The 16933-nt window shown below is 42.5% G+C and overlaps 1 protein-coding gene across 3 annotated transcripts in view; it reads right to left on the reverse strand.

The window, feature by feature from the left end:
* The window catches only part of LOC114049714 (atypical kinase COQ8A, mitochondrial-like), a 76386-nt gene that overhangs the window by 46447 nt on the left and 13006 nt on the right, over positions 1-16933 (reverse strand). Inside the window, exon 1 of one of the 3 annotated variants that reach the window (XM_027871081.1) lies at positions 8379-8434. The exons of the other annotated variants lie outside the window; for them this stretch is intronic. The gene's annotated coding sequence lies outside the window, so the exon portion shown is untranslated. Of the gene's footprint in view, positions 1-8378; positions 8435-16933 lie in introns of those variants that run through there. 3 annotated transcript variants of the gene reach the window in all.

Here is a 16933-nt window from a genome sequence, read left to right on the forward strand (position 1 = left end):
CCAGGGAAAGATGCCAACCCAAATGCTAGAATGAAAGCCAGGGGCCCAGAGGAATCACAGAGGTCATGAAGTCCAAACCACAGACAGCACGACTTCCCAACAAGTGGTCATCTAGCCTCTGCCTGTGAAGTTAGAAAGAACCTAATTCCTGCCTTCCAGATGAAGCACATTCTTTTTAGGAAGTTTTTTCCCTCACTTAAAGCTTAAATCTACAAATTTACTTTTAATATTGTCAGTACAAGCCCTTGATATATGCGCAAGGATTATTCTCAAATATTTTATAGACTTTACAGTAACAGTGATGATGATGATGATGATGATGATGATGATGATGATGATTCTAGCACTTATAGCTTTAAGGTTTGCAAAGTGCTTTACAATATCATCTCATTTGATCCTTACAACAACTCTAGGAGGTAGGTGTTATTATTATTCGTATTTTACAGATGAGGAAACTGAGGCAGACAGGTTAAGCAGCTTACCCAAGGTCATACAACTATTAACTCTCTGATCCAGGCCCAGCTCACCATCCAGGAGGAAGAGGGAGAGGGGTGAGTGTATACATTTATTATATATACACACTTCCTTAGGCAAGTGGGTTTTTCTTCTGCTTTTTTTTTCCATCCCAACTGTGCACTCCAGGGACAAGAAGCACTGGGAGTTAGGAGATGTCCTGGACACTGTCATTAACTGTGCTGAATGGGGCTTTTAAAACAGAGCCTGCTGACTGCTTGGTGGCAACCATGCCAAGAAGAGCCCAAAGGGGATGGTAGAAGTTGCTCTCCCCCTAGGGCAAAGCATCTCCTCTCTTCCCCTTGGGTGTCTGGGCATCAGGGATCATGGCATGCCAGAGGCACAGGATGGACCTGTCCAGAGAGAAGACTCTGGTGAGGCAGGGTGGTGCTGAGCTGAGATTTCATGGGGAACCCCTTCTAATGAACTACTTGAGGAGCCCCTGGGTGCAATTACCAGACTGAGGCCTTCAAGCCATCCAGCAAGCTTTGGGAATGCTCAAACCTGGGAGATGCAAAACTGAACTGAGTTGGAAATTCAAATCTTGTAGAAAAGGTAATGAGATGACTGCCTAGGAGTCTTAAAATTAAGTGTTCTTATACTTCTATTTCATGCAGGAAGTATATTCTAAACTATATATCAAGTCAATAAGCATTATCAAAACCTTACTACATGCCAGGCACTGTGCTAAGTGCTGGGAGTTTAAATAAGTGCAGAAGACAGCCCCTGCCCTCAAGTAGCTTATACTCTAATGGGAGATGACACAATAAAAGGAAGCCGAAGGGGGTGGGGGGGGGTGCGGCAGCACCTGTGTAGGTGGCTCACTTGGTGAAGAAGTCCAGAGAATCAGGAGTGGAGCCAGGAGAGGGATGAAAGGAATAAGCATGACTGGCCTGGGTACTTCCTCAGAGGTTATGGGAGCAACTCACCAATTGGAGGAGGGGGCTTCGGGGGCAGGGGCATCTAATATAATGTTTTCCTTTTGGGTCACAGCAAGTTGGGAAGGAGACAGACAACAGCTACATCTGAAGGAGGTTTTGGAGTTTGGGGTGTTGAACGACTACAAGACAGCCCCCCTCCTATGCCACACACAACACAACACAACACAACACACACACACACATACTCTCTTATCTATGTCTTTTTTAGGCCCCTGAGAAATACTTTTAGAATTCAAAGGTGAGTCTAATCATGAGTTTCAGCATGAGAAACCAAAGCGTTAACAAAGTGAGACAGGGTAGTGCATCTGACAGTATTTTCTCTCACAGAACATGCCAACACATCAATGTGCCAAAAATGTGTGATTCTGACAGCATGGGAACTGCTTCCACTGGGGCTGATCATCGCAACCCATCCATAATTCAATCATCTTACTGTTCAGAAGTTAAGGGACTTCCCCAAGGTCAGTCATGCAGCAAGTATCCTAGGTAGTACCTGGCCTCAGACCCCCCCCAATTTGGAAGCCAGTGTTCTGTCCATTATGCCACCCCACCTTCCAGGACTCAGTTTTCCTAAGATAGCTAGGAGAGGAATTTAACATTCATTCTGCAGGAATGTTGTGTTCCCATGTAAAGGAACCACAAAGTGACTAGTGATTCATCTGTCTCACGCTGCATTCAGACGTGCACCAAAAAAGGACACCTGGCCATACTCAGAGTCATTTCCATCAAAGCCAACCCAAAAGGCAAAGACGTACACCATGTCAAGGCCCAAAAGTGTTTCATTCGATGGTATTTCATCCACACGTATTGGGGACTGGGTGTTTGTCAGTCTCATGTGCCTCGTCCCTCTTTAATGCTTCCTCTTGGATGGTTTCAAGTCATTATTTATGATTCATACGGACAGAAGAGCTCAACCACATCTGACTTATTTTCCTATTGGAAGAGGCATCACAACTCCTCTCCCTCACAGAAATGAAAGCTGGAAAAGTGCCGGATAAGGATAAAAGACTAAGAGGCAGTGTGGGACAGTGGGAAGAGGGCTGGCTCTGGAGCCAAAGGTGGTGGTGGTGGTCGTTCCTCAGTTGTTTCACTTGTGTGTGATGCTTTGTGATCCCACTGGGGGTTTTCTTGGCAGAGACTGGAGTGATTTGCCATTTCCTTCTCCAGCTCATTTTATATAGATGAAGAAACTGAGGCAAGCAGGGTGAAGTGGACCTGCTCAGGGTCACACAGCTAGGAAGTGTCTAAGGCAGGATTTGAACTCATAAAGATTAATCTTCTTAACTTCAGGTACGGCCCTCTATCCACTACACCACCTAGCTGCCCCAATAGCCAAAGGATCCAGGTTCAAATTCTGCCTCTGACACTACCAGTGTGATCTTAGACAAGTCACTTAGTACCCGGGGCCCTAATTTCCTCATCTGTATAAGCTAGGCAGCCTCTGAGGGTCCTCTCAGCCCTGGATATCTCATCTCAACTCTAAGTACTTGATTAACATATATCTCCATGATACATGGAGATCTGTGACCAGTCAGTCAACAAGCATTTATTAAACACTCGAAGGACCACACAAATTTCTGCCAGGTCATTTTAGTGTTATTAAGCAATTACTCTGTGCCAGGCACCATGCTAAGCTCTGGGGATACGAAGAAAGGCAAGAACACAATGCCTACCCCCAAGGAACTCAGTCTAATTGGGGGGAGGGAAACGGGACAAAACGTAAAAAAAGCACAGTAAACTCTTCATTAACCAGAACATGCATAGAGAATACGGGGTTTTCCCATACATTTGGGCCAACCGCAACCCAACGCCACTCAACACCTACATGGCCTAATGGACTTGGGAGTCAGGAAGACCTGGTCTGAATCTCACTTCACATACTTGCTCTGTGACTCAGGCAAATCATGAATATTCTCTCAGCCTCCTTTTTCCTTCTTTGTAAAATGGAGAGAATGCCCAGATTGCCAACCTCCCAGGGTTGTTGCAAGGATCAAATGAAATAATGTATGTAAAGTACTTTTAAAATGTTCAGGTGCTATATGAATATCAGATATTTTTTAAAAAAATGACAATCCATTTTATCATTTCATTCAGTCACTGTTCTCTTCTCTTTCATCAAACTGCAAGGAAACATTCAGAACACTGTCTGGCACATAGTAGGCACTTAATAAATGCTTACTGATTGATTGATTGATGTAAGGAAAAGCTCTTCATTAATTAAGCATTCTGGTTCGTTGAATTTTTACCAAAAGAATAAAAAAATCTCATCTGAGGACAAGAAATGATACCACAGCAAATCCTCATTCCAATTTCTCTAAACAAAATACAAAACACAAAAACACAAAAAATACAAAAAGACCCTACATCACTGCTGCTACTAAGAGTCACATAGTTTCACATGCTATGGGGGAACTTAGGCAGTTTCTAGTCAAACAAGTCCACCAAAAAAAAAGGTACTGTTATGAACTCATTTCTATATCACTTTAATTCAGTAATTCAATTCAACAAATACTAAGAATTTATTTACAGTTTCCTGTTTTGCAGACTAGGTGATGGGAAGCTCAGAGAGGTATTTGTATTTGGCTGAAGTCATGGACCCACAAAGTGGCATCCCCAGCCGCACAGAGGAAGCACTTGATCAATATTTCTTGACTGGGATCAAAGAATCTCAGAAGCAGATGAAACCTCAGAAAGCATCTGGTCCAAACCCTATGAATCCCTTGTACATCATACCCCAAAAATTGCCATTTAGTTTGAAGATCTTAAGCACTGGGGGCAACAGGGAGTAATGGAAACAGGCCTAGACTTGGAATCAATAAACCTAAGTTTACTGACTTAACACTGACTGGCTATGGTGGCAAATAACATGTCACTAAAGCCCTCCGGGTCTTAAGTCTTTCATCTGTAAAAACAGAAATGATAATGACAACTACATTTATATGGAGATTTAAAGATTACAAATTGCTTTGCAAACATCATCTCATTTGATCTTCATAACAACCCTGGGAGGTAGGTGCTATTATTATCCTCGTTTTACAGATGAGGAAACTGAGTCAGACAGTGTGTAAATGACTTGCCCAGGGTCACCCAGCTGGTACCTGTCTGAAGCAGGATTTGAACTTATGTCTTCCCAACTCCAGGCTCCATCCACTGTGACAACTGGCTGCCTATGTAACCCCACCCGAGGTATGAGGTTGCTCACAGGGAGTGCTGTGAGGAAAATGTTTTGGAAACCATAAAACACGTAAATGTGAAATGTCATTACTACTGTGGCTTAATATCTGTGACCTTGCATCTCCACTTTCTGAGCCTTTTCCCAAATTGTCGAACGAGGAGACTGGATGAGCGTTTTGAATGGGATGGCCTCTGAGATCCCTTTCAGTTATAAATCCATACTCCGATTTTATGTCGATTTCACGTTTATATTTCCAAATATAAACACACACATACACTCAGAGAGCCATCCCTTGTTACAAAGATAGACTGAGAGAATAACAAGAAGGCAGGAGGAGGGTGGCGATGGGGAAGGAAGGCCATGCACTGAGTCTAATGACCAACGTTCGTGGCTCCCCCACCACGGCAATGAAGGGAGGGAGCTGCATTTTCTCATCTCTTCTTTCAGGCCAAGCTTGGTCCCTAAACAACATTCAGATCTGCTGCGGTTCGGTCCACTTACAGCGCGTTGGTGATGCATCAATGGTTTTCCTAGTTGGGCTAACTTTGTTTTGCATTTGTTTATCTAAGTCTCCCCATGGTTCTAGGAGTTCTTCACATCTGCTGTCTCTAATGACCCAAAAACATCCTATTATATTCATGTACCACAATTTGTTTATTCTCAATCAATGGGCATTTACTTTGTTTCTAATTCTCCGCTACCAAAAACAGTACAGCTACGAATATTTTAGTGCACTGGGACCTTCCTTTCTGTCTGATATCCTTGGGGCAGATAGTAGCAATGGGATCTCTGGGTCAAAATACATGGACTAAAAATTTTAGCTACTTCCTTATTAAATCCAAATTGCTTTCAGAATGGTTACACCAACTACCAGATGCAAAAGACCACCAATGATGTTAAGATCCTGGTCTAAGGAAAGGACAAGTTCACTAGTGATTTGTTTTTATGCCCCAGCAACAGGCTACGCTTCTTAGAGGTGACTCCTAGGAATTATTTCAATTTTTTTTTTAAACTACGGTAAGAGGGAGGGGGAACAGAAGGAATAGGGACCCTCAAGAGAAATAGGCACAGACTCTGATCTTAGCTGTACCCTCAAGAAGAAAGGGAGAAAAACAAAGAGAGGGCAGCCTCTATGTGGAACAGCAGAAAGAGAATTTTGCTAACGCAAAGAACTACTAAAAGGGACTTTTCCAATGTTCTCATTAAAAGGCTTTTCACGTTTTTTTCCCCTCTTCTCTCTCTTACTTCTGCACAATTCTGGTTTTGCCCTGAAATGGAAACTTTTTATCCTCTCCCTTCCTTTCCTATTATCCCCTTAAGAATATGAAAAAACAAACATACACTCCAGTAATTAAGATTAAAAAGTATCCAGGATTGTAGGCTCAGTAGGAGGCCTGTAAAATTCCACTTCAAGAAGTTTTCTGAAGGGAGCTGGGGATGACTGGAGAAAAATAAAGGGGGTGGGGGAGGAGTGTTTACTGATGGTAATGGATGGAGACCTGGATGCAGCCTTTCTCTTGTTATTGCCCAGTAAGGGAAATGTTTCTTTTACTAATGCATCGATTTCTTCTTTGCTTTTTTATTAAAAATTATTTTATTCATATCCTTTAAAGTTTTATTTTCCTCTTTTTTTTAAAATCACCAGAAAAAAGTAAAAGTTGGTTCTTTCTTACAGCTGCTCAGAAGGAAGAATGAAATGCATGAATAGAAATCTGAACTACCTATCTATACCTCCCTTCCCCTCACTTCTGCAGACCTGTCACTCAAATAAGTATTATTCCAGCATCTTTATACAATTTAAGGAAGGAATTAATCTTAAATTCTGTGACAGATGGAAATATATGCTCATCAACTGTCTCAGACAAGTGAACAAACAAAAATACCATATAAGAGCACATACCCACACACAGAGAAGCAAGCCCCATTCGTTCTCCCATCCACTCAATTCTCCCTAAGCCGGTCCCAGTCACCGACAAAAACTGGTGAAAAAGATGCACTTGTGATGACAAATCCCAGTGTTATAGCTGTTCATTCTGGTCCAGGGATGCCTTAACCCAAATTCTAACCAATTTGTTTCTCACACATACAAAGCACAGCCTAAATGACCAGGCATTTTAGCAAAGACTTTTAAGAGTGAGAAGGGACAGGGCAGAGGGATAAGGGGAGGCGGGAGGAAGACAGGATAGATGTACACCATCCACTTTATTTAAAGGCACTAATCATTCGATCCCTAATGGTCCATCATGGCTGTCAAAGGCTTGTTCAGGTGGGACCAGAAAACAGGTCTAGTTGAACTGCTGGCCCTAGCTCACGTACTGGTCAGGAACTGTTTGGATACTAGTCAGAGGTCTAGAAATAAACTCTGTGCGTGCCTGTGTGAAACCGCAGCCCTTCATTCGGGGACAACAGCTCTGAACATGACACCCTCGCACATGTGAAAGAGCAATCGTGCCCTGGCTGACAAAAGCTACATCAATCTGATCAGGAGAAGGATGGAGAAGTTGTAAACATATTGCCCATACCTAAGATCGCAGGCTGAAAAGAAGGCCACAGCTTGCATAGATGGGATGGTTTATTTATTTATATTAACACCCTTTGGTTTAAGAAGGAAAATCAACAGGATCCCTATGGGTTTACGAAGGAGCAGTCTAATACCCTTGTTTAGGGAACAAGGACACCCTATGCTATGAGCGTCCTTATCACAGTGAAAGGCAGCAAGGTATAGAGGAAGGAGCACTCACTCACTTGGGTAAGAGATTTGAGTTCCTGGAGTCAGTTTATCCCAACAGTAACCCTAAGAATCTAGGTAAGTCATTTAATCTCTTGTACCTCAATTTCCTCATCTGTAAAATGCACAGGGACAAGATAAGGGACTATATGTGTGATTTTTACTGGTTTAGGTCTCTCCCTCTACCCAAACAGGCCTACTCCTTCCCTGCAACTAGCCTTAAAGGGCCGCCAAGAGCACTGAGAAGTTAAGCAACTTGCCCAGGGTCACACAACCAGTATAGATCAGAGTCAGCTTCAGAAAAGCTTCTTGTAGAAGGTGGGACTTTAGCTGGAACTTAAAGGATGCCAGGGAAGCCCAGAGACAGAGGGGACATCGAGGGAAAATATCAGGAATCAGGAGATGGATAGTGTGGGCAAGGAGACCACTATCACTGATTTGTGGAGTAAGTGGAGGGAAGGAAGATCTAAGAAGACTGAAAATGCAGGAGGGGGCCAGATTATGAAAAGCCACACAAAGGATTTTATATTCGATCCTGCAGGGCCAAGGAAGCTACAGAACTGATTGAAATGGGGGCAAGGGATGGAAGTGGGAGAGTAACAAGGTCAGATCTAGGGAGTAGGAAGAACTTTCAGGTAGGGGGACCAATCAGCAGGATATTGCAGTAAGCTGGGCAGGTGTTAAGGGCCTACCCCAGGGTGGTGATCGCAGTGTCTGAGAACAGAGAGGTAAATAGCCCTCAGAACACTATATAAATTTAAGTTATTAAAATATACACTATCCCCTCTAAGTACATGGCAGAAAAAGATTTGAGAAAGCAAGTGAACACAAAGCTGAGTCATCAAAGTGGGGACCCTCCCTGCAATGGGAAATGAGGAAGGGAGGCAGGCATTTGAAGGGGCTGGAACTTGACAACCCCTGAGGGCTCTTTTCCGTTCTAAATCCTAGTATTTGTGCTTCTGGTTTCAGAAACAGCCTCCCTTCTCTTTTCCACCCACAGCCCCTCAGATGGGTGACTTACACGATCTGTTTATATGGCCTTACAAAGAAACGAACTTCAAGCTGTCTGGAGGGCTATGGCTCCTAGGCTCCCAGATTTAGAACCAGAAGGGCCTTAGCCACAGGACCACGTATTTGGAGCCAGTTGGGCCATAACAAGTCACGTGGTCTCATGTTAAAATGAGGAACTGAGGCCCAGCGAGTTTGTGTGACTTGCCCAGGACGGCCCAAGGAACAAGTGGCACAGCCAGGAACATGAAGTTCTTATGAGCACTTATCTTAAATTGCAATGGTCTTACCTTGTATGTTTGTTTAAGTAAGGTATGACTTTTCTGAGTAAGTCCAAACAGACCAGAACACTGTAACTCACTCCTCCAAAGATTTAATACCTAACAAATGGCCCCACACTGTCTCCTCGGTAATGCTAGAACATACCAACCATATGTTATGTTAGAGTGGGCTGTTTGTGTCTGCCCTGCTCACCTCCACCCCCTGGGACCCTGGCTTCCTTCGAGTCCCAGCTCAAGTCCCCCTTCTGCAGGAAACCTTTCCTGATCCCCCCTAATGCTACAGCCTTCCATCTGAGATCTCCAATTTAACCTGTAGACACTTTGTATGTATATAGCTATTCGAATGTTCTTTCTCCATTAGCTGTGAGCACCCTGCCTTTCTTTGTACCTCCAGTGCTTAGCATGGTGCCTACCAGCAGGTGCTTAATAAATGCTTACTGACTTGTTTTACCTGATTAGGTATAATTCAAGGACTAGGAAAGTCATCAGATTAAATGATGGAAGCCAAGAAAATTATCTTCCACTCACTCACTCACTTATTTGTGCATTTACCAAGCATAAGAGGATGCCAATTTAATCCGTAAAATTGCGGGGGCTGAACTTTAAATGATCCCTAAGGCCTTTTTCAACTCTAAATTATTCAGCCCTGTGATTCTTTGTTCCAAGGGTACTCTATTTCTAGAACACTGTACTAGGTGCTGCAGGGGTGCCTAGTACACACATTCATCAGTACACTGATACTCAGTACACTGTGAGCACTGAAAAGGACCCACACAGAGTGATCAGTTCTTTTCCACCACAAAAAGGAGCTGCTATAAACATTCTGCACACAGGAGTCCTTTCCCTCTTTTTTTGGTTTCTGTGGGATACAGGCTGGGGAGAGGTATCACTGGGTCCAAGGAGAGGTGCAGTCTAGTACCTTGCTGGGCATAATTCTTTCCAAAATGGCTCCTGATTCCACTAGCCGTGCATCAATGTACCTGTTTTCCTTCAGTCCTCCAACAGATATTATTTTCCAGTTTTTGTCAGTTTTGCCAATCTGATGGCTGTGAGGTAGAATTCTGATCAGTGAAATGTCCAGTCATGACTCCACAGCAGTGGTGTCAAACTCAAACAGAAAGGGTTCCCTGGGGGCTGCATACTGACTTAGAAATTCACAAATTAACATTATCTATTGTATTCTATTGCTACTTATTTTTTTCAAACATTTGCCAATTATACAGAAAGGTGATGGACTAACGTGCAGAATGAGATACATGTTTAGAGACAATGTGGGAATTCTTTCCCTTAACTATGTATCATTGTTTTAAACGGTTTTGTTTTTATTTGGGAGAGATGGGAAGGAAAATAAATACTTGTTAACTGAAAAACAAAATAAAATTTACAATTTCTTAAAAAAAAAAGAGGGATAAAACTTAGAAAGGATAGACAGACACAGGAAGAGTAAAACTGGCTATTAAAATCTAGCCTTTTCTCTCTTCTTCCTTGATTAGAAGAAATGACTAAGAACCAGTCCTTTAAATGCTAACCTATTCCACACAATGTCATGACACCAATTCAAAATCCCTGTTTAAAGACCTCGTTAAATCTTCTGTTTAAGTGTTTTTAAGTGTTTCTGTTCTGGCATGGAGAGGAGTCTTTTGGAATATACCTATCACACTGGGGTAGTAGAATGGGGCTCAGATCTAGCACTAAAGTCCCTTTCAGCCCTAAAATCCTATAAACTCAGTGAGAAGAAGGGTAGTCTGCATGAATGAGGCCAGAATGGATGGGGCTCTTATTCACAACCTCAGCTTAAGGGCTTTAAGTACCTTTTAAGTACCACCAAGGGCTGAAATGACCATATGACTCAAGAAAGCAGAGACAGCAAGGAGCCTGCCTGTTATTTAAGTCACTGAGTGATGTCAATGTGCCATTTTATCATTCAAAAGAAGAACGAGAAAACGCCTCTGTGCCTGCCACATACTTTGAACGCTTGGGAGGAAAAAAGGCAGGATATAAATACATGCATTATTACTTACCAACTTCTAGTTGGTGAGGAAGGAAGCTCAGCTGCCAATTTAAGGGGCAAGCTGCATCAGGTGATTAGATTCCCAGCTTGGAGAAGGGAGGGGGCTGAATGGTGAGCACATATCAGGGTCCTTTAACATAAAATGCAAACTCTTTCAAAAAAAAAGGTAAAGCAAAGGAACTCTGGCTTCCCCTCTGTTCCTATTTAAGGGGAGACTGTCCCAATGAGAATTCCATGGGTCATCAAGGGGTGGTAATAAAAGCCCTTCCAGAGACCCCACCCTGAAAAGGCCTACAAAGGTTGGTTATTCTCTCCTGCCCCTATTTGGTATTTTGAAAGGGAGATTAAAGCTCAAAGAAGATAGCAGGCCAAGTTGAGTCAGCCTACTGAACGCCCTTGATTTGTATGCCATTTCTAGTTCTTAAATCTGAACAGAACTGTCTAGTCCAACTGGTTAGTCATCCATTCAATCAATAAACATTAAGGCGCTACTATGTCGAGCACAGTGCTAGGCACTGGTGAAACAAAGACAAAAAAGTAGTCTATGTCCTCAAGACGCTTACATTCTATTGGAGAGAAACAACAGGAACAGAGATAAATACAAAATACACGCAAAGTGATTTTCGGGATGAGGACAGGGGCAGTAGCAGCTGCAGGGATGAAGATGAGCCTTGTGTAGGGGGCGCCACCCCTCCCAGCAGGGAGAGGCAGCACATTCCCAGGCACATGAGACAATCTGTACAAATGGACGGAATGACAAAAAATGGAATTTGTCACCAGGTCACAAAGAGATGAGGTGGCTTCTTATTTATGGCCTTCGGTTTAGAACGGCGTGGCTCTCTCCTTTCCCAGTGGAACTTGGGGTTGTCTTTTGGAATGGATTGCGGGGAAGGAGCAGGCTAGTCTGGCCGATGCGTGTGGAGCCACACTATGAGGAACTTTCACTATTAAAGAGAGGGGTTTAGGTTTTCTAAAGGCAACCGGGGGCTGCTGAAAGTGACGTGTTCAGATCTATTCTTCAGGGATAGCAATCTGGCAGCTGTGTGGAGGAGAAATCAGAGAAGGGAAAGACAAGGCCAGGAGATGGATTAGGAAGCTACCTCAAGAGGTGACGAGGACCTGACCTCTGAGTGTGCTAAGAGGATGTCTGAGGGACACTGAGGAGGCAGAACTGACAAGAAGCGGCAGGTAAAGGGCCAGATATAGCGGAAAAGGGAGAGTGAAGAGCTTAAGGTGACTCCTAAGTGGCCAATCTGGGCAACTAGAAGGATGGTGGTGCCCGTGATAGAAACAGAGATAGTAAGGAAAGGGAAGAATCTGAGATGAAAGAAAATGAGTATTTTGGACATGACAGTAAGTCTGAGCTGCCTAAGAGCTATCCAGTCTAAAAAGTCCAATGAGTAGGTCTGGAGCTCAGAAGACGGACTAGAAATAGACATGCAGATAATAATTAAATGCACAGGAGCTGAGGAGGTTGTTGAGAAAAAAATGTACAGAGAAGAGTAGGGGGCCCAGGACAGAGCCTTGGCACACACTCACAGTTAAGGTTCAGAACATGGAAAATGATCCGCAAAGAGGACTAAGAAGGAACAGCTGGTAGTGAGGAGGAGAAGCAGGAGAGCACAAGCATATACAGTATTTGGGGGGAAAGGGGTCAACAGTATCAGATGCTGCAGAGGTCAAAAAGGAGTAAGATTAAGAAGCTCTGGTAACGAAGAGACAAGCGGTAACCTTGGAGAGAGCAGTTGCCAGGGCTGATAAGCAAGAGAGCAAAAGGAATGGTGACACCATTTGTTAGATACAACTGCACAGGTATCTAGAAATGCCATCTGCAATGTGAGGGCAGGTCTCCCCTGAACATAGCAAGAACTGAGGACTTGAGATGAAGGTCACAAAGAGCGCAGTCTAAAGCCCCAGCTCCCTACTTATGAGTCACGTGACCTCAGGCACACCTCTCAGGACTACAATTTCCTCATCTGTAAAACGGAACAATGATAACTGTGCTACCTACCTCAGAGCACTGTGGTAAAGAAAGCACTTTGTAAACCTTACATCCCTCTGGATTACAAAGGATAGTTAGCTGTAAAATAAGGGGAAAAATCATAAAGGGCAACAAATATCTCAGATACAGAGAAACCAAGCTGTTTTCTGAGGGGTCCTTACAGATGTCCCCATGGTGTTCTTTCTAAAGGGACTGAAATTGGGGGAAGTCAACTAGACTGGCCTTCAGAAGAAAAGCAAGTTCCCAACAGGAAAAGCTGAGAGAAAGTCTGGTGATTGTTCACTAAAGAAAGCCAGACAAAAAGCACGTGCGTGGCTCAAGAACAAGAGAGGTCCTCTTCACGTTCTCCACACCATTCTCTCCGGCTTACCACTGTGCAGTAAGAATTGGATACAGAGAACAGAAAAGGAGTCCTGAGACGGGCAAGGCCCAGGAGACAGAAGTCACACAGCTAATGGGACCCACCACATACCATCCCCATGGCGAGCTTCGCAAAATTAGGCTGAATTAGCTCAGGGCTCTGCCTATAATAGAAATGTCACAAATATTTACCTGAATTTATTGAAATGATCTAAGTTGCTTCTCTACATAAATAGATAGGGTGGCTTTTTTATTTCTGGACTTCAGCCTAGGACAGCTCAACTAACTTTTCCTATTGGAGCAGACAGTTTTATTTTGGGAATGGACTGTGTGGTATAGTAAGAATTAGATGTGTCACATTTCCCCCCCTCATTTGGGGCGTAATGGGGAAAGGAAAAGGGAGGGGCAGGAGACAGAGGCTTGACAGTGGTTGCTGTTTATGATGTTATGTATCCAAAGACTAGCCACCTGGCTTTGACAATATAACATGGGCCAAGGATCCTTGGAAAAGAGATGAGCTAAAGGTGCCTACTCCAGAGGCACTGAAGGATGCAGGAAAGATCTCTGCCTCATTCTAACCATCTGGTTTGGACTTCTTTCAACATTCACCAGGTGTCCATGTCAACACAGAACTAACTTTCCTCTTTAAAAAGCTAACCACACTGACCAAGGTGACCCTATCACATATCCCGCAATGTGGCTTCTGCTCCCCCTCCTCTAATGGAACTCCATTCTCAAAGGTCACAAGGCAGCTCACAAAATAGAATCTGAACCTCAGCACTGGAATGGCCCTTGGGAATTACAGAGTCCAAGTTCTTTATTTTAAAGGTGAGGCATCTGAAGTCACTTGCCCAAGAACATACATGGTCACACAGTTACCAGTCAGTGGCAGAACAAGTTTAGATTGTAGATCTATATTCTCAAAGTCAGTACTCCTTCGATCACATCAGGCTACTTATCTCTCGTGCTATAAGGCCAAATTCCAGCTCACAAACCCAATAATCTTTTCCACCATCTTCAATCTCTTTGACCTCTAGTCTACACTGATACTATTATCCACTTAAAAATGTTCATTTTTTTTTGGTTTCTATCACAAAAATATAAGAAAAGGAAGGGTCCTCAGGGAGGTCATCCTCATCCACATAACTAACATTTATAGTTTTACAAGGTACTTTACACATATCTCACAGTTATCCTCAGAATAACCCTATGAGGTAGGTACTTCAGATATTATTATCCCCATTTTAAAGAAGAGGAAACAGAGGCAAACAGAGGTTAAGTGACTTGCCCAGAGTCACACAGCTAATAAGTATCTGAGGCTGAAATGACCTTCCTGATTCCAAGTCTAGTGCTCCATCCACTATACTATTTCACTGCCACTACTCATGGGTTCTTTATACATGAACTATCTATCCCCATCTCTCTCATCTTATATAACTGATTTTTTTAACTGAAGTTTATATTTATCCCTACTACAATATTTTCATTATATTTGGTGTTTTGACCTGTAAAGACCTTGGTGATCCTGATTCTCTTGTTCAGCAGATTAATACTTCCTTTCTCCCAAGTTCATTATCTCCTGAGAATATGATAAGCATATCATCTAAACCTCTGTACAAGGCACAGATAAAAATCTTGAATAGAGCCGGGCCCAAAATAGATCCCGATGGGACTCTATTAATGACCTTGCAAGGCTGGTATCAGTACATTAACCACTACTCTCTAATTTTATAACCAGTTCTGAACCCTACATGGATTATAATCCGTCCACATCCATCTTGTTCAAATGCTCTGCTAAAATACAAGTATAGCATGTGTATGCTGTTCCCCAATCTACCAGTCTAGGAAGCCTGGCCAAAAAAAAAGGAAAGAGATTCATCCAGTATAGCTTCTTGTAATGACTGCTGTTTCCCTTTCCAAGTGCACATAAACCATCCCTTTATTAGCAAGTTATAGAAGTTTTGCTAAGAATTGATCACATTTTCTGCCACTTAACTCCTATCCTTCTGACTACTCCTTTCAAATTAAACTATCCAGTATTAACCTTCCTGGCAGTGTAGTGGAAAGAACAATGAACTGGCAATCAAGAGACCTGAGTTCTAGTTCTGGCTCTAAGAAGCCATGTGACCTTGGGCAAGTCAACTATTGCGGAGGATGTCAAGGACGCCAGTTACCACTCAGTGCAAATATTTTGGTTTTTTACAGACCTCTCATTCAAGAATAACAGAGCACTAACATTCAGAAGGAGGGATTCAATATTTTAGACCTCAGGCAGAAATCAATCAACAAACATTTATTAATGGTCTACTATATACCAGGTACTTTGCTAGATACGGTGGAATAAATATAAAGAATGAAACAATGCCTACTCGCAAAAAGCTTGCATTCTAATGAGAGACATGTACTTTTAAAAAATATGCAGCATAAAACATAAAATGAATAAATTCATACGCAGTAATTAAATACAAGGTGGTTTGGAAAAGAGAACACTAGCACTTGGGGGAGATGAGGAAAAGCTTCATTTAGAAGATCAAAGATATCTTTATCCCAAAAAATAACTGGACAAGAGGAATTCTGCCTATCTTCTTTCCTTTACTATATAATCTCTAGAAAAGTAATGTGATACAGTAGACTTGAACCCAGCCCTACTAATGGGCAATCTTGAAAAGGTCACATAATCTCTCTATACTTACTTCACATAATCACTGGAAAGGTCAAATAAAAGAAGATATATAAAGCACTTTGTAAACTCTCAAGCACAATATAAGTGTGAGCTGTAATTTACACCCAGTACCTATCAACAGCGAACCACGGGTCTCGAAGTCTCCTCAAGGGAATTAACCCCTCTTCAGTTAAAGTCTCAGAAAAAGAAGAACTGGAAAAAGAGAAAAACCAAAATATCCCATCTTTCCCCTACCCTCCCTTCTTTTCTTCTCTCCCTGCCTCCCTCCCTCTCCCTCAGTCTCTTCCAACCTCTCCTCTTCTCTCTCTTCTCCCTCTTTCCCTCCCTCTTCCCCTTTCTCCTCCTCCTCCTCCTCCCATCCCCCTCCCCTTTCTCCTGGGAGTATTTAACTTTTTTGATGTCATGGACCACTTTAGCAGCCTGTAGCATTTGCCTACTTCCAATGTGTAAATGTTCACACTGAAGATTTAATAATCAGCTCCCAGAAGCCAGTTTGAGCTGGCTTTTTCATACAACTACTGATGGTTTGCATTTCCTCTTTGAAAGTCTTTTTGTCCATCTCCTTTGACCACTTATTTATAGAAAAATAGTTGACTGTAGGATTCAGGGCATTCCAAAAGTCTTGATGCAATTTTAAACCATTAATGATTACACCAAGACTTACGGGACACTTTGTATTTGTATCCGTTCCAAAGAGATCTTGGAAACCAGGCTTCCATCAGCAATTTTTGAGGCAGACTTTCCTCTATTATTTTCCTAGTTTCTCTTCTAATACTTGCTAATGTCATTATTGTACAAAAGCTTTAATTTTTATACAATCTAATTTCTCTTTTATGCTTCCCTACCTCTAAATTTGATCATAAATTCTACCCCTAATGATAGTTCTAAAATATATCTCCTTCTGTTGTCCTCTATTTTTTCATGAAGTGACCTTTTCTACTTAGGCTGTTCAACCATCAGGGGCTTACTGTGGGGTACGCAGTGTAAGATGCTGATCTAAACCCATCTTCCCCACGTCAGACTGCTTTCCAGTTTTCTCAACAGCTCTTTTAAAAAGAGAGTCCATCTCTCTAGCCTTTATCAAACATTAGGTTACTGCATTTGACTGCCTGTCTTGTTTACCCAGTCTACTCCACTGATCTATTTTCCTACTTTTTAGCCAGTACCAGTTTTGATTGCTTTATACTACAGTTTGCTATCTAATAATGCTAAGACATTTTCATTTCTAATT

The sequence above is a fragment of the Vombatus ursinus genome, unplaced genomic scaffold (assembly GCF_900497805.2).
Source record: "Vombatus ursinus unplaced genomic scaffold, bare-nosed wombat genome assembly UNPS02014798.1, whole genome shotgun sequence".
NCBI lineage: Eukaryota > Metazoa > Chordata > Mammalia > Diprotodontia > Vombatidae > Vombatus > Vombatus ursinus.